Source organism: Polypterus senegalus, chromosome 2 (assembly GCF_016835505.1).
Source record: "Polypterus senegalus isolate Bchr_013 chromosome 2, ASM1683550v1, whole genome shotgun sequence".
Lineage (NCBI taxonomy): Eukaryota > Metazoa > Chordata > Cladistia > Polypteriformes > Polypteridae > Polypterus > Polypterus senegalus.
In genome coordinates this window covers 145,100,231-145,126,260 of record NC_053155.1, presented here as the reverse complement: position 1 = coordinate 145,126,260, position 26,030 = coordinate 145,100,231, and the positions used below count along the sequence as shown (strand labels likewise).

The 26,030-nt window shown below is 38.3% G+C and overlaps 1 protein-coding gene across 1 annotated transcript in view; it reads right to left on the bottom strand.

The window, feature by feature from the left end:
- Nucleotides 1–24,803, bottom strand: part of LOC120524418 — a 53,181-nt gene extending 28,378 nt beyond the window's left edge. The window contains exon 1 of the mRNA XM_039746273.1: nucleotides 24,732–24,803. The gene's annotated coding sequence lies outside the window, so the exon portion shown is untranslated. The remainder of the gene's footprint in view (nucleotides 1–24,731) is intronic.
- Between the last annotated feature and the right edge of the window lie 1,227 nt (nucleotides 24,804–26,030).

Here is a 26,030-nt window from a genome sequence, read left to right as displayed (position 1 = left end):
AATCTGATTTACTCTAAGTCTCCATATTGCTTCCTCTGCTTATAGATCTGGAGCATTACCTGATGTACTGAAATCTTTTTTGTGTGTATTTTGTTACCTTTGCACTCTATGGGCATCTGATAAAGATTCTGATTTAATGAACAAGAACAAGTAAGAACTTTATCTGGGAAAACAGTGCCCTTCTTTTCTACTTTATACTCAGGATGGCTGCACTCACTCAGTTTACTGTATTTCCTCCACTAAGCTTTACACTGCTTTGTTTCTGGTAGTAAATCTGTATGCCACACCATATGCTACAGTTCTGGGAAAACAGTACTGATTCAACCAAATTAATATTTTTTCCAAGAAATATTATGAAGAAATAGATGTAATAAAAATAAATAATAATGTTGAGCAATACAAGCATATCATCTGCATACATTTTCACATGGAGAAGCATGCAGAGACTTTGCAGTTACTATGATGAATATTTCCATAGTGCAGATGACCGCAACAACTGTTTACAGCAAAAGTGCTGACAAGGTGAAACAAGAAGTTTGTGAGAGAATAGAAAATATTAGTAATGATTTTAAATCTTTAAAGTAAAGGATATTGCAGTACATATTATAGTCTACTGTGATGGGCTGGTACCCAGTCCGGGGTTGTTCCTGCCTTGCACCTCATTCATGCAGGGATACTCCGGCTTCCCTGTAATCTTACTCCGGATAAGTGGTTTTAGAAATGGATGGAATATGAAAAATACCAAGTATTAGCCTGGCATATGTCCATTTATAAATCATTCTAGATATTTGGTGCATAAAGCTGCCTTTATAGTTCTTTTATGCTTGGTTCATGAATGCCTTTATAACAACAACATTTATTTCTAAAGCACATTTTCATACACATAATGAAGATCAATTTTCAAAGAGAAAGTTACAAGAAAAGAAAAACAAATTAGATTAAGCAAGAATAATAATAATAATAATAATAATAATAATAATCCATACATCTTATATAACATAGTGTGTAAGATAGAGGGCATCACTGAGCCCCAAACTCTGGACACAAGTAACACAGACACAGTCATAGGTTCAGGCACAGCACACAGATTTTTCCTCCTTCTCCCTAAGTCTACTCCTCTTCCTCCAAGCAAGTGCTGTCCCCTGACTCAAACACACTTGTATCAGGTCGAGTGGCTTCTTTTACCTATGACCCAAGAGTTCTTCCGATGCTAGAGTGTAGCCTGATGAGAACACCTCCGAGTCAAACAGACGTTCCTGAAAGGAATGGACCTCAACATAGCTGCTCCACTGGACTACAGGTCTCACCATGCCCTATGGGTGTCCATGTGGGAATCCTAACCCATCAATGCTGCCATCTAGCAATACAGGATCCAAACATTGTTGTCTCCCCAGGTTTTTCCATTATATTCTCTTCCCGGCTGGGTAAGGGTTTCTGTTCTGCCCTGGGTGGAAAACACATAAGTCCATTTTTCTTTATTATGGCATCCCAGCTGGGCAAGGAATCGTCCTCCATCCCCTTTGGGATGCTTGTCCATGCATTATTGTACTCATAATAGATATAATTATTAGAAAAGTTGTGTCCTTATATTCAACATCTTACTATACGTCTCTACAGATGGGCACCATGATAAGGTCAGATGGCTGGGAATACAGAAAAAAACAAAAAAAAAAAATAATCATATAATAATAAAAAATAAAATTTGCAGAGATTCCAAGGCCAAAAAGGTCACCCATTGTGCATTATGCCTAACATAGATGTCCTTAAATCATTCCTCATTATTTCCATGCTTCATCCAAAAGGATTTGATTCAGAGAGTCTTGTGGACAGCTGGTGTACCCACCTTCATTCCAGTAAGACAGGTAGCTGCACAGTGCCTCAATTAGGTGGTGTTGGTGATATGAAACACCACCACAGAACTTCTCCAGATGTTTGAGGAAAGCATGGGTTTTTCCATGTATGCTCACTAACTTCCATAGCTTTATTGACTGCGATAGCAAGAGACAGAGCAATTCAAGATGAACATAAAAATATAGCAGGTAACAACTTAGTTTAAATATCAACAGCATGAATTTAGGAAATAGGACCTCCTGACTACACATAACAGATCTCAGCAGCCATACAACTCTTGTTTTATATTATCCATTTTAAACTGATATTTAACCTCTACCACTCAAGCACTATTTTGGTTGTTTGTTTCAAAATGACAGTAACACACATTTACAAGTGTGAGTGCAATCATTGAACCAAGGTGTGCTTTTTGTGCTCTGACCACTTTTGTGTTGTGTGAGACAACTCCTGTATATCTAAGGGTTTTCAGAGGCACGTTATAATTTAGTGTTAACTGAGCTTTATTGTTCTATACAATTAAGTTTGATGTTTTCGTAGTATCCACAAGTTTTCATGTAGAATTGTAGTCTACATGCAATACTGATCCTGTTTTAACATTGGCATTGGTAAGATCATGAAAAAGTCAAACAAGATTTTTTAGTGGTTAAAGATACCTTTATTTACAGGAGTAATACATTTTGAATCTTAATGCAACAAGTAATAATTGGGTCCAATGTATGATTGTAATAATGAGTTGAACCTTTGACAATTTGGCAAAAGCCAACCCTTCATTATTGTCCGGGATGCTTTTGTTAATTTCATACTTTTCTACATATTTGTCGTTGTTTGTATGACTTTATTATGACTTCACTTTTACAATGCATCATTTTGAAGTTTCATAGACACCACCATTTTGTTGCTGTCTTACCTCATGTATTGCATGACATTTGACAGGCCACTAGTATAGTATACAGTTAATATCCATGTATTTGGATAGAGTCCTAAATATAACCTTGCAGTTCTTTTGATTTTCGTCTTATTAAAATCTGCTTTTAGAATCCTTACGTTATTTTTTTGACTTTGTCTTTTGGTTTCTATGGAGCCCAAAAGGGGCATGAGCAAAAATGAACCAAAAAATCTTATTTCAGTGTTCACGAGAAAACTTTCAGTGCTCACAATATCTTTTTATATGCATATGAGAAGATTTTGCGCACTTGCAAGATATTAGGAAAGAAAAAACAGAAATGTATTTATGTCCACATCCTGTCAATCCCAGAAGCTGGTTGCAATACAGATATCTACTACATGAACAATGGAGAAAGATGATTTTCTAGATTCTTTGAGGTCTAGAGGAAGACTTTGAGCTTAAAATATAGGCCTATGCAGCAGTAGAAGCAGAACAGAATTATTTGGAGCACCTGAAGTACAGAGCTTCTAAAGTGACACGTGTATCCCAGAAACACTGTCGCGTATGTACACAAAAAGATCTCATGAGCATGTGAAAGTTTCTTGTGTGCATGCAAAAAAGATGTTATGCACATGAGAAATATATAAATTTTTTTTGTTCATGTCTCTTAGGGGCTCTGTAGGTTCATGTTTTGGATTTGATGGTTTTATGTCCCATTTATGACCTTATTAGTTTTATTCTGATTGTTTGTTCGGTTTGTTCATTTGGGTCATTTCCTGGCCAATTTTTTTCATCTGTCCTTCTTCAGAACATGTTGCCAGTTTTTTCACTGCTAGGCAGAATAATACTAAGATTAGCAGATGTCACACACGTGCTATTGGGAGGCAGCTAAAAGGCCTGAATAATAGTAATTCCACACCAGACCAGGGGCCTCATGTATAAATGGTGCGTATGCACAGAAATGTTGCGTAAGAACTTTTCCACGTTCAAATCGCGATGTATAAAACCTACACTTGGCGTAAAGCCACGCACTTTTCCACGGTACCTCATGCCTTGTCGTACGCAAGTTCTCCGCTCGGTTTTGCAAACTGGCGGCACCCAGCGTCAAAGCAATGGTACTGTTCTTGTGTGATTACTCATTATTTTCATGACGCGGCTTTATTAATACACAGAAACTAACCGCATATTGTTTATTAGTGTAATGCATCTGATTGTAATTAACTCGTAACAATATAATGGTCCAGGGAACAGCCATAGTATTCCAAATACCATAACTGCTTTAGCGTTGTTACTCTCACTTCTTCTTCTTCTTCTTCTTCTTCTTCAGCTTCTTCTTCTTCTTCTTAGGAGTTGCCACAGCGGATCATCTTTTCCATATTACTCTCACTGCACCACTCGGAGTATTTATATCACTGTATCTGAGTGTGAATCACAGCAGCAGCTGATCGGAAAGAGAATTATCGGTATACAGCTTTAAGGACACAATGTTTCAGCCACTGCAAAACGTTTTAAAGCCTTTCCTGTACAGACCTCGCGGTTCAGAAACAGTTTAATCCCAAGAACTTTAAATGCACTCAATCAATTGCTCCTTGTAGAACTGTTTGTACTTATAAGTACAATCACCCCACTGTAAACTTGCACTACAGTTATAATATCTCACAACCTGAGCCACTTTATAAAGCGCGTATTTACATATGATGACATATCATTTTTAAGGTGAAATGCAGCAAAATATGTTTGTTAAATTATACACATAAAACTTTAACTTCATTTAAATAATCTATATTCTTCACTGGGAGTGTTGTGAAGGATAGAATAATTAAACATGTACTACGAAGATATTTCAATGTTCTTTAAACGTTTTGAAGAATCGGCGCTAAGCTTACAGATGGCTTAACGTCTATTACAGAGCTGATTGTATGGCGATCGGTTACTTGGGGAAAGAAAAGCAAGGACTCTTGGGCGCCAGGCAATATATATTGAATATAAAACAGAAAGAGAAAATAACAACACAGCTAAAAACGCAGCGACAAATTTCGACAAAAGATAAATGCTTGTCATGAGCACGAGGCTCATGAAACACATGTTTAATAATGTGCTTTAGCTCCTATCATCATGAAAATGACATCACGTATACATCTCAGTATTTTAGTTATTCAGAGAGCTGTAATATCACAAATGTAATGGACTCTGTGTCCAGTTGGAGGAAGAGAGCCAGTTTAAGAAGCAAGTAGTGATTCACACACATAGATCACATACGAGTAGAAGATCAAATACAAAACAAAGCATTTAACGTGCTACTTTAATTACGATGTGATTTGAGAAACTGGTTAATTAAACGATTTTAAGATGAAGTTTATAATGTTCTACTAAATGACAAAATAAACTACGTGATTAAAGTGGAAATGTCGAGATTGAAGTTGACATTTCGTGCTTTTTCCCCACCGTGTGCCTTTTTTCTCTGTACCCTAATAAACTTTCATATGACACTCAGACAGTGGGCTTACAACTCTTCTTCTCATGGCGACTTTGATATGTGACTTCTTTTTTATTTCCGGCACTGTGCGATTTTGTGAATGTGAGCTTTCAAGTTTCTCCAACACGCTATGTCACTCGATCAACTTCATTTTGTTGATTATACCACGGTTTATTTGAACAAATAGTATGTTTTTCCTTTGCCTCCACTTGGTATTCGCTGAAATTCTTATATTTTCCCCGTGCTTTTCCCATTGTCTTTTCACAGAAGGCTGCGCTTAAGGGCGATTTATATTGATTTGCATATTCAAATAGGCGTAATTCTGGGAGGATTTGGGGCGTTACATAATGCGCGTGCACGAGCGTTAGTTTTCACGCTGATCGGGATTTATGTAGCGGAAGAACGTGGAAGTTGGATGCGCACAGATTCCTGCATCTGGATTTTTCTGTGCATAAGCACATTTCGGCTTTTGTGCTTACGCCATGTTATAGTGCGAGTTCTACGCACGGCGTTATACATGAGGCCCCAGGGGATGGTGAGGTGCACTGTCATTCTTTCTCAATCCCTTGCAGACCATCCACGGGAAATCCCGCACGGTTCTGGCACCTCTGATGACATCACTTCCGATTACACCCCCCCACAAAACTGATGGTGCCACTTCTGGTTCCGGGCCTGATGACCTAACTTTCTGTCTTGGCAAACAAGGCCGCCATCTTTGACAACCTACCACAGTTCTGTTTTGGACTGTGACTTGTGAACATCTCACAACTATTTACCTATTTGCAGCCAGGGCATATTATATTGGTGGCTACCCCAAGCCTTTCTTGATGTCTTTGGCTCATTCTTGTGACAGAGGTGTCTAAACCATTTGTGAAAGATGTGCATTTCCAAATCCATATGAGCATTAAAAACATACATGGACACTACATGATCATAATTAAAGGCTGTAAATTCAGTCAAAAATAATGAAGATGACCCAGGTAGTCTATAAATTAGTATAGTAATTGTGCTTGATTCTCTTTTACTTTTTAAAATATACACCTTAAAGTATGTGATATCACCTACCTTTAGAGACATAATATGCAGTTCATCATTTAAAATTAAATTCAAAACAATATTTCTGAAATTATCAACGAATTATACCTAAAATTAATGAACAGTGTTGGAGCTATGAGTCCAGGTTTCAGTAAGAACAGATTAGATTGTGTATGTATTAATCCTATGATTTGATTTTTAAGTTTTGAATCATGTATGAATGATTTCAAGCAAAAATATTTGTTTTTCAAGCATTTATTTATTTTATTATTATGATAGTAATATAATCCTGTCACCATTTTGTGTTTTTTGCTGTCTGTGTTGCCATTTTCTTCTAAATTTTCATAATGTTCTATATTGTTTATAATATTACGTTATTATAATGTTGTAGATTGCTAAGAATACCTGTATGGTGTGACAGATTACGGGTTTCCTCGCACCCTTGTACCCTCGGACCACACGTCAGACAACAGATAAAGGTCCAAATAATTATTTATTATAATAATAAAGTGCACAAAGCACACTCCTCTCCACAATTCTCAAATGAACAATACAATAATCCAATAAACCAATCCTCCACTCCCAGACGCTTAGCCACCCTGCCTCCCAACTCAGCTCACCGTCTGGGAGCTCCCACAGTCCTTTTATATACCCCGACCTGGAAGTGTTCCCAATCCAACAGTCCATAAGTCCTTATTCCTTCCGGGTCATAGGGCACGAAGAACTCTTCGGTCCTCCCTGTAGCTCCCTCTCGTGGCCCCCATGGCATCCAGCAGGGCGGTGCATAAAAACTCCATTGTCCATGATGCCCTGCTGGTCTTCTGGGGACCTCCATTCTGCAAGGAGGGCTCCACCTGGCGCCTTGGGGGTATTGACTGGGATAAACAGCCGGCCATCCTCCACAGTATTCCCCCCCTAGCGACGAATTACAAAGATTCGGAGCAGCCTGCCCCGAGAGGGAAGTCTTCCTCCAAGAGGACGTTCCGGTTGAGCCTGGATTAATCCGAATATCTTGGTCCCTGGAGAACCTAGGGGGAATATTATTCCAATTCGATATCTTGTCCCCCTCTCTCCAAGGACAGTATCGCCAAATGTGGCCCAACCTTCGGCACCCGTAGCACTGCCTCCGTCCTCCTGGTATTCTCCCCCTGCGGGACTGAAAACAATTAGGAAATGTTAGGTCCGCCCCTTGTTTTGCTGGGAGTGAAACCCCTGCCGCCAATAATGGTGCTTTCTCTCTTACTTTGTCAGGAGACCCCCGTTTTATTTTCGGGATCTCCTGCTTGATCTGGGGCTTGTCCACAGTCTGAGTCTCTCTACTAGATGAAGAGAGACCCTTTACTGTCTGCACCCCTTTTATTTTATAAATTACTGGTGGCGGCGTCTTTAGGGCTGTCTCGCTCCCGGAGTCAGGACTGTGTAGCTGCCCGGATCGATTAGCCCTTCCGCCGGCCACTCGGTTATCGTACCGGCCTCTCTTGTAGGGCACGCCGTGTATTGGCACCCGCTATTTATTTAAAGTGGGCCCGGATTACACTGCGTCCCTCTTGTTTTATATACGGTACGGGTTTCATATACCTGTACCGCCACATCATGATATACGGGAGGCTCCCCACCAAATCGGCGCACGTAGTCCCTCAGCTTTTCCAACGGCGCTTTGGCTACTGCTCCCAATTCCCCAACGATCTTCTCAATGGTCGTCAGGACCTGTAAACAACGCTTTACGGGCTCGATCAAGCGTTCGAGTTCCCGCAAGTCAATATTATTTATTTCGACCGGCATAAGACTTACTTCCTCATCTGTCTTCTCTGCCGGCTGGGAGCCAATGAGCACGCCCGCTTCTGGCACGGGCTCTGACGGGTCTCACGGAGGCTTCTGGGACTTGGAGTTCTCTAAGGCAGCGGTCGAGGATCGGGTCGCTTCTTTCAGCGGACTGAGGTCTGTCTTAATTACTTTTACGACATCCGAACAGCCATTTCCCGACCCTCCTTACCTTTTTGATTTGTGAGCGGTGCTCCGCTCGCCTCCCCTTTCCCCTTCGGAAAAATCAAGTCCATCTTTTCTTGGGCGAAGCCACAAACAGCTGGACACGGAACGTCACCTTCCTGGAATCCCTCGTGGTACGCCCCGTGTCCATTGCCGGCACCCGTAATGCGGAAGCCTTTCAGGTTACTCGGTTGCCTGAACAAGAGCGCGCCATCGCCTTCGAGTTTATCTTCTGCCTCCCGCAGAGCCTTCGGATGGACATCTGGGAGGTATGTACACGGGACAACAGGTGTTAAATTAAAAAGATTGTAAAGTACATTCCCTGCACATACCTCGTCGGAGATGTCCTCCTCTGGAAATCTCTCCCGAAACGCGTAGCTGCTCCATGGCTCGACTTGAGCGCAGGCAATGTCGAGCGCTAGACCTCCGCTGTTGCTGGCGCCCTGCTTTGTCTTCTTCTTCCCCATGACGGACTTGATAAAGGTGAGGTTTCTGGCGATTTTCTGCGTGTCTTGACGCTGTCTTCTTGGGGTATTCTGCCCACAATACAATTTTTAAATTCAGGTCCTCCGCCAAACTGACGGCCAGAGAATCCTGCCGACTACGCCAATTGTGACAGATTACAGGTTTCCTCTCACCCTTGTACCCTCGGACCACATGTCAGACACCAGATAAAAGTTCAAATAATTATTTATTATAATAATAAAGTGCACAAAGCATGCTCCTCTCCACAATTCTCAAATGAACAATACAATAATCCAATAAACCAATCCTCCACTCCCAGACGCTTAGCCACCCTGCCTTCCAACTCAGCTCGCCGTCTGGGAGCTCCCACAGTCCTTTTATATCCCCGACCCGGAAGTGTTCCCAATCCAACAGTCCATAAGTCCTTATTCCTTCCGGGTCAGGGTAAACAATGCTTTTTCTCACCCCGGAAGCCCGTCGCTCTTCCTATGAGGAACTTCCGGGTCATAGGGCACGAAGAACTCTTCGGTCCTCCCTGCAGCTCCCTCTCGTGGCTCCCATGGCATCCAGCAGGGCGGTGCATAAAAACTCCATTGTCCATGATGCCCTGCTGGTCTTCTGGGGACCTCCATTCTGAAAGGAGGGCTTCACCTGGCGGCTTGGGGGTATTGACTGGGATAAACAGCCGACCATCCTCCACAATGGTTACAGCATCAAAGCAGACAATATCATCGCAAGTCTGGGATTTAAGATGGTGGAATGACATTCCTTGCATCCTAGATTTTCTATTTTTATGCAAATCATTAGTATGTGGACCAGACCATATTTGTCAATATTTATAATTAGTTTCTATTTTACCGGCTGATCCTCAATTCAAATGTTGTCTTTTAATAATTCACTAGTGTAATGAGAGCAATAATAGACTATTTTATAAGAATAATAAAGAGGTCAAGTGCAATTAGTTAATGAAGAATGAAATTGAATCTATTCAATATAAGTTACTGCTTATTAGTATACGATATACAAATATTATTGTCATATCAAAAATGACAATTTCAATCATTATCTGTGTTGGAGGTTTAAAACCTCTGTGTAGTACATAAGCTTATACTTCAATTAAATTTTATAAAAAGGATTACTACCCATGGTGAATCCACAAAGGCCTTGCATTTTTTCTTGCACATTATATTATTATATCATTACTGTTCTGCTTAGCATTAGAGGTTTACTGATTTAGAATTGGTAAATTCTATAATTAATGATTTCAACTTCACGGAACCTGTTATTATTACAATAAATCTTCATTATGCCTCTCATTGACAAAAAGAGCAATGTGTAGAAATTACATAATATTGTTATTTATTATCCATCCATTACCCAACCTACTATTTCCTAACTACAGGGTCATGGGGGTCTGCTGGAGCCAATCCCAGCCAACATAGGGTGCAAGGCATGAAACAAACCCTGGGCAGGCAGTTTTAAATGTTTTGTCATTTTGTATTGAACTTATCAGATTAGTTAGAATGATTGCATAACTATGAATGCAGCAACATTAGATATGTTAAAAAAAATACTTTAAATTATTATGCTATTAATTCTTGGAGTTTTCAGTATAGTTTATTTTAAAATGTTTTATAAGTTTGTAATAAACATATCAGATTAATTTGAGTGATAGTATACAGTAACTAAGAATGCAGTAACATTAGCTAGTCTTAAAAAAATGTTCTAAATTCAACAACCATGGATTTTATGAACCATATCCACAACACTCTGCTAAGCTTCATCTTTAGCATGATGTGGAGCAGACTTAGAGGTGATGCATAGTTGCCTCAGTTACCAAGCTTTAATCTTCTTTGGCAGAACTAAAAAGAGTCTGAAATAAGCTTGGGTTGTCCATTTAAGTGAGGCGTACTTGCTAAACATACCTCCCATATCACTACCCAATAGTGAAGAGAATGCATTTCTATACTGTATCACAACAGCTCAATATAATTTCAGTAAGTGGGCAGAAATAAGTAAGCTCCAACATTTATTGTTAACTTTGGTGTGCATATGGGCTGGAGATGGTGGCACTGACCAAAAAGCAGGAGACAGAGTTGGAGGTGGCAGAGTTAAAGATGCTAAGATTTGCATTGGGTGTGACGAGGATGGATGGATTAGAAATGAGTACATTAGAGGGTCAGCCCAAGTTGGACAGTTGGGAGATAAAGTCAGCGGGGCAAGATTATGTTGGTTTGGACATGTGCAGAGGAGAAATGCTGGGTATATTGGGAGAAGGATGTTAAAGATAGAGCTGCCAGGCAAGAGAAAAAGAGGAAGGCCTAAGAGAAAGTTTATGGATGTGGTGAGAGAGGACATGCAGGTGATGGGCGTGACAGAGTGAGATTCAGAGGATGTTCTGCTTTGGCAACCAGTAACGGGAGCAGCGGAAAGAAGAAGAAGAAGAGGTGTACATAGATATGAATTTTATCTTTAATCCCTTAGTCAGCTGTTAATAAATTACTGTTAATGCCTGAATAAGGTCATTGGCCTGGGAGTGCAATGTTGGAAACTTTAGAAGCTGGGGGACATTTTACTTCAACTGCTTGAATTATATAGTTTGCAATTCTAAAATTAAACACTATGAAATCATCAGTTCTCAGAACATTGTTATTGTCATGCCCCAAAGAACATGCTGCTAAACGCAGAGCACCAGCTCTGTTTCTGAATTGGTGATCTGGGTGCTGAGGGACTAAATTTTGACTTTTAAGACACCAATCTCATTGTAACTCATTCATCCTGTGGTGGAATTTGTGTTGCTGACTCTGGGCATGCATTGACTACAGACAGACCTGGACAAACTGAAGCGAAATTAGAAACTACTGATATGAAAATTATATCAGTAATTATGTTTAATGTTGTGGCTAGTGATGAATGGAACTGATCCTCTTTGCTGCCTTTCTTTTTCTAATTATTAATGCAGGCTTCACTTTAGTTAGTTCTGCATTTTGTGTTCATTTTGTTCCTCACAGGGTTGGGGTGGGGTGTTTTATCTCATTACCTTATAATTTGATACATCCTATTTCTTTCTGTATTGTACTTATTCTTTTCAATTAACATTTGTTTACATAAAAGTAATGATAAGTTTGTTACTGAATTATCAAAGCAAACTGAGCCAATCTGAATTTAGGTTTGCCTAAATGCTAACTGGTTCTTAACGCAGTCCTTCAAAGCATATATTTTTACTACAAACTATGCATTTTTGACAATTACAACTATTTTTACTGTCAACATCAATGTTAAATCATACCTATTGCAGGACAAACACTTTAATGATGTTTGTATGTTTATTGAATTCTTGTAACTAACAATTTTACAACAATTTGCATTCTAAGTGTAATTACATGTGTCAAATATGTTTTATTTATTTAGTTGTAGCCGTGCCATCAACATACAGAAAACAAACTAAAGTTTCGTTAAACCCTTAAACAATCTTCAACTGATTTGTTAAGTTGATAAAAAAAAAGTTCAAAAAGGCTGAATCTTACAGAAAAGTATCATTATTTATTAAGAGGGAGGTCAGCAAAAAAATATAACCGGTGCATAGCTCCTTTGTGTTTGAGACATATATGACACATGGGGGTGTAGAAAGAAAAGCTGGATTACTGAAGACCTTAGCCATTCTATACAGTCACGTTTCTCCCCATTGATTCTGCGAAACAGCAGAAAGCCGTTATTACTAACATCATTGGATTCATGGACAGTTACTGCCATTAGGTCATACTGTACAGTCACTCATAGTGAGAGCTGCATGATTGATCTACAGTACAGTATATCATCTGGTGACGTCCATATTTGACTAGTGCTGTCATCAAATGAAGTACTTGTTGTGAACTAAAGAGGACATGGGTGTAGTTAGGCTGAATATTGAAAAATACAGCTAAAAACCAAAACGTACACAAAGTCAAAATGTACACAAAAGTCGTAAAAGATTAAAACCCTAAACCTTTTCCAGTAGAAGATCATATATTTTAGATTAAGCTTTCCCCTTTTATATTTAAAAATACGGATGTGAGGCTGTGAGGCCTGTAACCTTTTATAAAGGCACTGTAATGAAGTCACAGTCTGTGAACCATATGACTAGCAATGGGTTGCTATAAATGATATGGTGATGCCCATGGCCAACCAACAAAAAAAGACAAATGTAATGGCATTGTGATGTTCTCACCAAAATAACAATAACATATTTCAGATATGAAAGTAGCAATTAATTTAGTGTAAATGATTTGGAAAACATTGTCAAAAATTATCATAACGAATTCTAAACAACTACTAATACTTTCTGATTATGTATCTGGAAATTGACGACTTTTATGTTGGTCAGGCATGCATATAAGAATTTAAGTTTACTCTCTACATGTGAGAATAAACTTGAATTTGATGTTGCATTTAAGCTTTTGTTGAGTTTGTCGCCTGTGGTTGGTGTTGTACCACTATTACTAGTCTGAGAAAGATATGTAAACAAGATTTTCTTAGGACTAAGTATGCAATAATAAATTGGTGTTGAGAAGGGGACTGATATGCTCTGTGTCACAAAAATGAAACATAAACAGATAAAGGTTTGGGGCAGCCACCCGTGTAATATGGTATCCCGGCTGCAAAAGTCGTTTTTATCAAATGTTCAACACTGAAGTGCATACAACTGAGTCCAGAACAAGACTGAGGGAAAAGGGAAAAGGGTAGGCTTTTAAAGGGGAAGACAGGAAGTGAGGTCATAAGGATCAGGCCCATGTTCTTCACTCATTGGTTCGAGCCCAGACGTGACATCTCAGGGGCCGGAGCCGGTAAGGTCTACTTCCATTGGCTCGGTCCCGGAAGTGACGTCAAGAGAGCCAGGTGGACTCTCCCGGGAATGGCCTACAGGAAAGGGAGAAAAAGAGTCAGTGCACTCTGCCACATCCTGGCATGCCTCAGAACCGCCGACACTCAAGCCCTTTAGCTGCCTCCCATGTGCACGTGTGTGACATTTGCTAGGCTATCTTTATGACTGAATATTCTAATTTGAGAGGATACTGATGTCTTAAAGGTGGCAGCAAAACATAACGAGAAGCTAATACATATGGTAGTAATAGACTGGAGTTTTTACAGATTACAAAAAAATACAAGGGTAGAATAGAAGTGTGATTGACTAAAAGATTAAAAACTTGATAACAACCTGCTTGCTACAAATTTTGATAGGGCAGTGCGGTGGTCAGAAGTGAGATTAGTAGTCAAGGCAAGGATCACTGCCCAAGCAAATAAAAAAGGACAAGAAAGAAATGTAATGTTTGAGCTGTTCCAGAAGGAATAAAGATGGTTTAAAAATGTGCTGTATTTAATGTACTTTATGTTTAATGTGAGCACAAAAATCACAGCTTTAAGTGGGAGTACTGGATAATAAAACATAAACAAATGACACATTTAACGAAAAATCTACATTGAATATAAATTAATTTATAAATTCCTCAAAAGAAACATCTAGGGTAGCCCTGTTCATCTTTTTCTTTGTGAGATTAAAGAAATTATTTCACATGACAAAAAATACAGAGTACATATTTTATTTTATAACATAAGGTGAGAAAGTAGAAGAAGTTCACAACAATAAAGCAACTAACTCTTACCTTTTGAGAAAGACTGGAATAAATTTAAGGATGAATAACAAACATGGGAGAAGGCTGACCTGGCTTCCCAATGTCCACACAATGGACTCATCACTTCAGCTTCTCTGTCTTTACTCTTTGTTACCATTGTTTAGATTCCTCTAATACAGTGGTTCCCAAACTCGGTCAGTGCAGTGACCCAGTGGGGTACCCAGGACTGAGGTTTGGGAACCACTACTGTAATAGTATTTAACATTTTATATCCCACCATTCATTCTTCAAAAGTCAGTGATGGCTACGTGGTGAAGCCAAATGTGACCCATACCCATACTATATTTTGAGCTCCAAGTATAGTCCTATTGTTTATTCTTGCCTCATCTTCCAGACAATAATACTCTCATCTTGTACATGTCTAGCCTTTGGAATCATCATCATACAATGAAAATGTATTTTCTTTCATTGGAATGCAATATATATTTTTTATGTGAGGCATAATGATGTTGTGATTAGTCCTGTCCTTTGTGCTGGTTAACATATGAGGTGAAGGGTAGCAAAATTGTATTGTTTTTCCAAATTTTTATTCAGGTTAATAGTAAAATGCAATCATTTTATGTCCCAGTGATGTCTCTTCTTGACCTTTCCCTATGCTCTACATTCACCATAGCCACACTCTAGATTAACTTCTATTGATCCAGCACCAGGTGTCTGTGTGGAGTTTTTAGTGTGTGAGTATTCTTGGTTTGTTTGCACACCCCAGAGACGTAAATGTTAGGTTCATGAATGACTTTGAATTGGTCTGGTGGGAGTAAGTTTTGGTGTTTTTTTGAGTGTGCTGAAATATCCTTGTGCCCTGACTGGCAATGGTTCATGCTTTATGCCACAGTGTTGCTGCATAATATTCTGCCCTGATCTCCTGAACTGAACACAAAACATGGGTGGATCTTGTTATGTTAGTGAAAAGCTTATGACTTTAAGCATCATATATAGAATATGGTGTCATCAGCTAGCACAGTAAGGACCACTGCATTGCACGTTATTGCCATTTGCATAAGTTTATGTCAATGTAATATGTCAAGCTGGTGATTTTGAATTTAAACAAGATAGTCACAGTGTTACATATTGCGGAGGTAATCAAAACTTCAAAACATATTGTAATACATACAAGTGGATATACCTTGCCCATTCAGAAATACACAATGCTAGAAGAAGCAGCAAGATGGCTGGGTGTCCGAGACAGGATGAGTGCTGCTCCCTGCCTCACACCTAAGGGAAAGACAATGGATAACTGCTCCATGGGGTCAAAGAGTTCTCCAGTGCGCAATGTTCTTTAACTCCTCTGGCATACCCCCAATTTGGGCTCCCACAGAAGTTCGTGGGAGCAGTAGTCCAGGAGTACGGCCCTGTTGGGTGCCCTGGGAGCTGCCAGAGGGCACTGCTGAGAGAAGTATCTCCTACTTTATGGCTGCTTTATCTGGAGCATCTTCCGGGGTGCAATGTTACAGCACTGGAAACGCACCCAGGCCCAGTGTAAAAGAAGCCAGTCTGCCTCACCCAGAGAGAGGATGCAGAGGAGGTGGACAAGGCTTGCTTGGGGAGAGTGGAAGGACAGAAAAGGGAAGAATAAGAATGTATTTTATTGTGTTGGCTTAAGGAAGGTACTATGTTAAATAAAGCAACCTTGTTTGAACTCAGGACTGTATGTTGGCAGTTCATTCTGGAGTCTGGGCACTGATATTCCCCTAGTGGCCACAATGCATTATTTAGAATTTTAGACCATACATTGTTTTGAAAATAATTTAAATAATATTGATATTAGTGCAATTTGGCTTTGACTTTTGTAAAGTTTAACAAACATGAGCATGTTTGTCATCCTGAATAAATCAAATCTGTAGCTAATTCTAAAATAAATTTTGTTCTATCAGTTATTTTCAACACATTGATTTTATTAGATAGATTGATCAAATGCGTATCAATAGACTATGCTGAAACAATTGGTGGTAAAAACTTCAACTTACAATATTCCGTAGAATATCTACAACCATTAACACTGACCGGTCTTCCACCGGCCGAATTACTGTTAAAAGAAGGATGCATCGTAATGTTATTGTGTAATTTATGTATAAGTGATGGGCTATGCAATAGGACAAGATTAGTTGTATTCAAAATTGGTCGAACAATACTGACATGTAAAATTTTAACAGGCGACAAGAAAGGTAACGTAGTACATCTTCCGCAGATGACAATAAACACCAAAGGAGATTTTGATATGCCATTCATATTAAAACGTTTACAGTTTCCTGTTAGAATAGCTTTTGCTATGACAGTTAACAAATCACAGGGGCAAACATTTGAAAAAGTCAGTTTATTTATTAGAGAGAAAGAAACGCTATTCACTCATGGGCAGTTAGACGTTGCGTTGTCACGATGTAACTCCAAACACGGAATCAAAATTCAATGTGATATTGACAAAAAGTTAATTCCAAATATTGTTTTTACTGACGTTTTACAGTAAAAGTTTAAGTTTAAAAAGTATTTGCATGTTCATTTCAAAGCCAAACAGAACAAAAACGTATAATGCAATGAATACTGTACCTCTAGCACAACATGAAACATAATTTTCTTTCAATTTATTACATTTTACTATTTTTTTACTAGGGTTAATTATTCGCTGTAATGTAAAATAGTTCTATTATACATATGTATCAATTCCCATGAAAATAACAATCTGTTTAAATTGTACATCCACTTCCCCATATGCGAGTGGCAGATCGGTGAAGTGGCTAGCGCAGAGCACCCGTCCGGGGATTGGTGAGCGAAGTAAGCAAGGGGGCAGAGCCCTCTAGTACATACATAAATAAATACAAAGTTTGGTTTGAACATATACCAGATTGACTATAAAGTAAGAAAATTAAACACAAAGAAAGCTTCTGACTTGGCTGTCACAGACACAGTGAGACATTATACAGGAGTATTACTACTGGTATGAAGAAGCAGAGCAGCATTTCTGGACACACTTCTGCTGAATAATTCGCTTGCTGAAAGTCTTCAGTGTTAAGTGTGTTAGAGGGAGGATGTGCAGCATTGTTTCTAATAGCACTCAGTTTTGCTTTAATTTTCTTCGCTGCCACCTCCTGGCAGTCCACAGTGCTTACCATACTAAGCCTGCCCTTTTAATTAGTTTGTTGATTTGTTGGGCCTCTTTTGAAGTTATGTTGCAAGCCCAGCATAGAAAATTGCACTGGCCATCACAGAGTTGTAAAAGATGTCAAGGATGTCATCAAGGAAAGGAACATAATCTTCTAAGAAAAAAGAGTCTGCTCTGCCCTTTCTTAATTAGTTCCTCTGTTTTCTGGAGACCAGTCCAACTTGTCTTTAAAGTGGACCCCCAAGTACTTGTCCTTAAATAGTGACTGGACATTGAGACCTTTTGGTGCGGCAAAAGTCAATAGTTTTGCTGATATTAAGATTCAGACAATTCTATTTGCACCAAGAAACAAAGTACTCCGCCTAACTCCTATACTCTTTCTCATTCACACCTGGATGCACACAGGGGTTTTATTAAAGAGGATCATGCGCGGCCGTGGCAAGGCCATTCACTGTGTGCTTAGCTTCCTGTGTGTGCGCTTTATTTGCTTATCTTGCGCGGCAGCGGCTAGGCCATTCACTGTGTGCCCGGCTTCCAGTGTGTGTGCGTCCACGGAGCCATGCACATGGGTGGGGCATGGAGCAATGCGCTGCGCGGCCCGCACATGCGCACTTCACCAGAAGACACACACACGGACACCTGGACGCACACAGGGGTTTTATTAAAGAGGATGAATACAAATATGAACGTTATAAATTAAACAGATGATAAATACTATAAGTATGACAGGCCAGTGGTTATACTGAATATAAAGACAATAAAGTCTAGATTTAATTGATTAATATGTGCATACAAATCATTTTTAGATTACTTTGTATGCCATCTAAAAATGAAATGACTAAATAGCTTTCTTTCTAAAATTAAAACTGAAATCATTCTTATTTATATTCAGTGATTTAAGAACTAATAAAGTACAGAATACTTTGAGTAATAACAAAAAGTTGTTTCATTATTAAGAAAGACCCTGTCTCAGTCAGATATTTTGGATTCTTTATTCCCCCACCCAAACTGAGAAGTTCCTTATCTGAAACAAAGGAAGAAGTAGTTGGCTAATTTCAACAGTTGAAACAGTGGTAGAACTTGAAGCAATCTTTTCATCTTCTTTCTCAACAGCATAGTTCAGCATATAATGCTAAAATTGAACATAATCTTGGAAGTCAGGAATAAAAACAACACATTTACCTTGTTTAAGATGTCATCTTGCCTATGAGTGTTGTTAAGGGTACAGGGATATAAGGGTGACAGCTTATATGAATGACTGGAAATCAGAGCATCCAGTACAAACTTGAACATTAAAAAAGTTCTGTTTCGTCCAAGCAAAAGTATCAGTTAGTATTAATTACAAAAAAATTAAACTTGTTTAGTCTAATTACCAGTCACAAGCAGCCGGAGTAAAGTAGACAGATGTATCCAGCAGGGGGTGCATGCACCCTGAGAAGAGGTTTGTTAGAGATTGCAGCCATTACTAATCCTACAATATACATAAAGGTGTATCTTACATTATATATTTCCCTAGTGGTGATTCTAAATGGAATAGAGAATCAGTAACACTAAAGTAAAATTATAATAGCTTCAGTTTAGTATAAGCTTAACATTCAGAAGAACTACTTGGCCAAAACATGATACAGACGTGCTTGTCCAACTTCGAGACACAGTGTGGAAAAGTATGTTGTCCTAGGCACAGGCAGGAGCAATGTCTTTCATCTGTCCATAGGTAAGCTCTGCTGTTCTGGGCAATGTCTAAGCATGTATATATTTCTTACAGTTCAAGAATCTGAAGCACGATCATGCAAACTGTAAACATCGGTACATTCTGGTTTGCTGGTTCATTACTAACAGAAATTAGAACAGCCACTTTAAACCACAAACTGAACTTCTGGGTCACTGCACACTCCTTATTTCCATGAATATCCTGCTATGGCAGCAAGCAAATGTTTGTTGCTTATCTCCTTGTCATGTTGCTAATCTAGCGAATCTGCCCCCTCTGCCAGTCAGCTTGCCCCGTGTTATGTGAGAGACATATGTCCTTTTCTGTCAGCTGCCTTACCTAAATGTGTCTGATTTTTGTTTATGACAAACTGTAAAAGTGGGCTACAGCAGGAAAGAACTCTGAACTCTGATCCGGGAATACTTGGAGTACTTTCGATGGCCCTTACAGCACTTCCGCCACACTCGGGAGTGCTCCCGGAAGATCAGAGTGCACCTGGAGTACTTCTGGGTGCACTGTAAAATAGGATGCCTCACTCTGTTCAGGGAGCCAGAGTCGGGAGGTAGAGGACAACGCTTGTGTGGAGGAGTGAAGGCAGTAAAAGAGAGAGAGAAGAAGCAAAAGAAACTGACAACAATATTGGTGATTTGTGCACTTTGTGCTAATAAGAAATAAAATAAAAGGGTGTATTTTGGGCTTGTGTCTCTGTGCCTGTGTGTGTCCGGGGCTGATTTCCACAATATAAATAACCAGTTGGGGGAGTTAGCTAGCTCCCCAAACCCCAAACACAGACAACCCATCTCACCTCCAAGTTCATATAAATGATTCTTTAATCCACAAAGTTCAAAATAACAATCAAATAGGCCAATACACAGACTTTGAGTGTTTGCTGTCTTTCTTTATTTTCTTCTCTCCTCCTCCAATGAGTTTTGCCTGTGACTCCCAGAATTATGGCAGCAGGCTCCTTTTAAGGTGGCCCCGGGAGCATTTCCTGTGATGTAAAATGGTCAGTTGGAAGTACTGCTGGGTTATAATGAAGCCAGGGAGGTCATCACCCTCTATCATCCCCCAGGGATTTCTATAGGGCTGCTCATCCAAACTCCAACTCTCATGCAGCTCTGTGGGTGTGCAGACTGGGAGTCCATATGAGGGACACTGTCACCTAGTATAATGGGGGATGAACTGCTTTCTTTCGTTCTCTCTTGCCAGTTCTAGTAGCCTTAGGCATCACCAAATCAGGATGGGAATTATAAGGTGTCTCAGCCAGGTATTACTCTCATTTATTCCATCCCTCTGTTAAAGCATCCCAGCCCAGTATGGAATTCACCTCTGTGCTGGGACATAATGCAACCAGAAGGGGGTGCCACTGAGCCCCAAACCTCAGACACAATATCACCCAACACCACTCTGGGTTTAAAATAATAGACGTTTATTTTCACCAGCCTCTTTTCCAGTGCACACAGCCACAAATACCACAGTATCACTAAATAAATGTTTTCCTTTCCTTCCACTCATCCTGGTGAGTTTTGTCCTCTGACTCCCCAATTTGAGGAGGCAGACTGCTTTTCAAGTCAGACATGGAAATTCTTCTGGTGCCTCTGAATAAGAGGGGGCACTGACACTAACATTATCATCTCCTTCCTATTCCGCAACCAAGACAAAATGCCCAAGAAGGACAACTGACAGCCCCACTGCCCAGAAAATGCTCTCCCCTTTCCGGTGTCAGCCTTATAAAGCCGACCCATTCCCAGAAGGTCGCATCAAATGAGAAACTGACTCTAGCAGAGCATAGAGTTCCTATTTGTTTAGTTAGGTGCTGAAACATCATTTGATACATTTTGTTTGAGCTATTATTGTCCATTTTTCTTGTTGGAATCTAAAAGGGGTGTACCTGAACTTTTCTGTGGCTCTCTCTCATTTGTCTGTCTGCCTTGTCACCTCTTAGAATATATATAGTATATTGTCATGGAATGGAAAAGACGTAATGGTTAGTAGGGCAATGCCTGTATATTTTTGTATTGGGTTGTCAGTGGAACAAATATGTACAGTATAATACATGTGTTTTAGAAACAGAAGATTGGATTAATGCATATTGTTGTTGGATTTTTTCCTTAAATAAAAATGATTATTTTATGATTTGTTTTTGACACTGTCATACATGAAATCCACATATATACCTTTTTGATTTTAGTTTTGTTGTCCAAACATAAACTGTGCATACCTTAAATCTTTTTGAAAAATGGAGGACAATGTTTTTCTATGATAAATATTTTTTGATATTGCTATGACTTATGTGGTGTTGATAATTGAATATGTGGAATAAAGTTCTATGTTCTTCTATAACTGCTGCATACAAAGTTTCCTCTAAGAATAATAAAGTGGACCTAAAGAGAAAGACAGTAAGGTACATATCATACATCTGTTTTTCGTAAATACAGTAAGCTGTGCACAGTTATTTATACTTAGCAGAAAATAAGCCAGTCTGAGTTTCTTTTTTTTTTTTTGGACAGATAAAGTATATTCTTCCTGTTCTTTTTAACATAACTTCTTCTGCTGTCTTATCTTGTCAATCAATTTCCTGTGATATGATTCATAAAAACAACATGTAGTCCTGAAGATGGAAGTTGGCCTTTTGAATAGGAAATAATAGCTCATTCTTTTTTGCTAGTGTATGTAGGATATGGTGAACTCCTGCCTCTGTGTTATGTTTAAAATCTTTGGAAATTCTATGATAATTGTTTAGAATGGCTTTGTTTTTGTAGCTCTTTCTACTTGAAGGATCCCATTATCTGACTGATACAGGAAATGGATGAGACAGCCAGTTTATGTATAAATTGTTCCTTATACTATATGCTAACAGGACTGATAGTGTGCAATGAGCATTAGCAAAAAGTTAAGGGAAAATCAGATTTTATCTATCTCTTTTAAACCCAATGTGCCAATGTGTAAACTGCTACCTATTGCTGCTATTCATTGCCTTTCTTCACTTTTTGAGATGTTCTGTCTGCTAAATGCCTTCATCGTCTCATCATCTGTAGACAATCTATGCTCTCCTTCTTAGTAAAGACATTGTGTTTAGAAAGGTATTGTACAGAAATATACTGTATATTAGAAAAATGAATGGGTGCGTTTTGAATAGAAGCATCCATTTTTCAACCATTTTCTTAATCAGCTGATTTTAATGATATTCTAGGGGTGCTCAAATGGGGTTGGGGGCAAGGTCTGAGTAAGTTGTCCAGACTATGACAGGGCACACAAAATCCCAACAATACAAACTCTTTCATTAGTGTGGTTTAAAGCTACTGATCAGTAGGACCACCTGAACATGAGAAGAATAAGCACATTCAGAAAAGAAAACATCTTAGCCATGAATGGTAATGGGGTCTAAGTAATAGAGAAAATATGTTTATACAGCCTGCATTGCTTAGAACATAATACTTTTTTAAGTAAGTAAGAAAGATAAGTGCAATATATCCATCCATTTTCTGAACACATGGTCTAGGACCAGGCAGAAAGTATGAACCAACTCTGGATAGTGCACTTGTCCATCATAGGGGTCACTCACTGACTTTCACAAATTCATGGACAATTTAGAGCTCCAGTTTAGTTAAACTGTTGGTCTTTGGGAGGAAACTGCAATATCTGGAGAAAAACCTCACATAGACTCTTGGGAAAAATGCAGATACCACACAGACAATGGCAGTAATGTTCTCCATCCATATTACTGGTTAATAAGAACACACCAAAATATGTAAAAAAAAAACATACCAGCTCATTAAAGGAGAAATTTAAACATGATTAAAGGCTATTGCCATAAGAGGGAAATAAAACTTCATCCAGAGACAGATAAAAATCTTATTGAGTCCCTGGCCGCTCTTTGTGCACTTCACGTGTAAGTAAAATCTGATGTCTTTTTTATTTACATTCACATATAATGTGCAAAACACTTATTGTGATAGCCATGTCTCTCTGTTTCAGCAGACCCCACAAATAATCAATTTTGCTAAAATATGACACACTTATTCTTTAGGGAAATTTGTCAAGACAGTGGAATATTTTTGAGATATCTTCAACACAATGCGTTGTACACAGTTTTAAAATTTGAAAATCTACTGGAGAATTAAAATGGAGAAACGTTCTATGCAAATACGACCATTAATTAGTTCACTGTTTCAGTGTTACCTTGAGAGCTTTTACGCCAACTTGTATATTTTGTATATTTTTCTCTTGTTCACCTTTGATAGATACTACTGACAGCAAACAGATCCCCAATACAAGTTAATGAAGCACCAGCAGACTGTGTGTGTGGATAGGAAGTCACTGTCACTGGCTGATTGTGCACACACAAGACTGCACTCCTCTTATCACAATTTCCAGCTTGGTGCACACAGACACAGCTAGATACAGCTTCCTCCTACTCCTGGTTTAATTAGTAATAGGTAAGTTAGACAATCTTACTAACTTTAAAAGTATAAAATGCAAGCAAGGAAAGCATAGGGTTATCTACATACAGTATGAATTTTCCATCGGAATGGCACGTTTACCCATAATGGTCAGTTGCTTTCAAAAAATGTTTGCCTTTCACTTTTGTTATTCCTTAACATTTGTCATTATTTAATAATTTATTTAATGAAAATTGCTAGAAGCCAGACAGAGTCATGCAAAAAAGGACTTAATTACAAAGATTTTTATGTATTTAATTAGGTATTTTGTTTTGGTTATGTTAACTGCTAACTGTAAATTGTCACTGTGTGTGAATATGATGTGTGTGTGTGTATGTGAGAGAGAGAGAGAGCGAGAGAGAGTGGTCTTTGTGATGGACTACAGTCCTATCCAGGCCTGTTTTTAGCCTTTTGCCCAATCCTGGTGAGATAACCTTTGGCCCCTGCCATCCTGAAATGGACTGAGAAGCTTCAAGAATTAACCTACTGAACTCAGTCCAACTGAAGGCTACAACACCTACACAGCTTTCGAATGTTACACTATGCATACATTTTCAAACTTGCTCAAATCATTTCATTGTATGAGTCATGTTTTATTTTTAGTACCTGTAATGTTTATCTTACAGGCACAAAATTAAAGTGGTGAGCAAAAATGGTTTAATTATTATTTGAAACATTCCACATGAAGATGCAGAAAATGATTAAATCAGAAGGTGCTGCCTGTGATTCTGCATTGAAACTACAATAGAGCTATTATCTTTAACAGTCAATTCAATTCAATAATCTCTCTATATGGCTGGAAGAAGGGCAAAAGAAGCTTTTACAAAATTTGTTACTCTTGCTGTAACTTCAAAAAGTTATGTTTTTCCTTCACAAGCCACACAAACTGAATAGCACAACCTGTCTTCTTATCTTTTAAAGGACAGGGTCAAGGAAAAGACAGAATTTCAAATGGGGAACTAGCCTGACAAATTTCTTTCAGTATCTGAAAACTCTTAACCACATAACGGTTAACCCTCAAAATATTACCGGAAATTAGTTGGTATCCACAAGCAAATACCTGTTTAGGCTTTAACAACATTAATCAGCATTTCATTTTGCAACCATAAAAGTACTTACAGTTCTTGTACTTCTGTTTGTTACTTTCAAATGATTTTGAATCATTGGCCAGTCAGCAGCTATGTAGATGTCATTATTGAGCTGTACTGTATCTTGCTGTTGTTTCAATAGAACTGCATGTGTATGCTGAAGATTTGAGTATAATTGTTTAAGAAGCTCTACACAACCCCTTATTAAAATTAGAATGCTTGGACAATAAACACATGTAAAGATGAATGAATAAATGAATACTTAATGCTGTTATCATAAGCAATAATTTGAGGAAAACGTCAAATATTTTTACTTCCGTAATGAAGCACTCAGAATGAGGAGTTTCTTCATTGATAGTGGATACCCTATGACAATCAAAGGGTCCTGTTAGTGCTCTGTTAGTGCTCCCTCTAGTTCAATGAAAACGCAATAAATTTGTTATATGAAGTGCTATCAGTTAGGATATGTGTATCAAAAGTAGAAATCTTATTAAACATGGAAACGCAATCTGCACACAAAAGTCATTCCACCCTGTACTTCTGACCAGCATATCAAAAAATAGCCTCTTTAGATTAGACATACATACACAGTTTGTGCAATGCTAAAATGACTATTTCATTATTGCAAATGCTTATAATCTAAAATTGATTAACCCTACACCAAATGTCTAATGTAATGGAAATAAATATTCGGAAAACTCCTTTTTCAAATTTTAAATTACATATTCTATGACTGAAAAAAGACAATATTTTTTGATGCTTTAACATTATACAGCAATAAAAATGATGACAGTTTTTACCTTCAATTCCCACTTTTTGTAGAAGCATTTTATGGTATTGACTTTAAAATAATTACTGTCATAATGTGCATTACTTGGAATATTTATTTTGTGTTTTTATACTTCTGTAATATTCAATTATTATTTAAATGGTTAGAGACAAGTTTGAACTTTTTTGTGTTCATAAGAATTACTTATGAGTATTTTGAAATCACTGCAGTTTTTTTATTCAGCGCCTTCTATACAGTATATATATTGCGGTGGGCTGACACCCTGCCTTACACCCTGTGTTGGCTGGGATTGATTCCAGCAGACTCCCATGACACTGTAGTTAGGATATAGCGGGTTGGATAATGGATGGATGGAGATATATATATATATATATATATACTGTATATATATATACTGTATATATATATATATATATATACTATATATATATACTGTATATATATATACTGTATATATATATAATTGATTAAACAATTAACTGATTAATCACATAACTGTATGTAAATAATTGTAATTAATCACATCCAACATTAAAATAA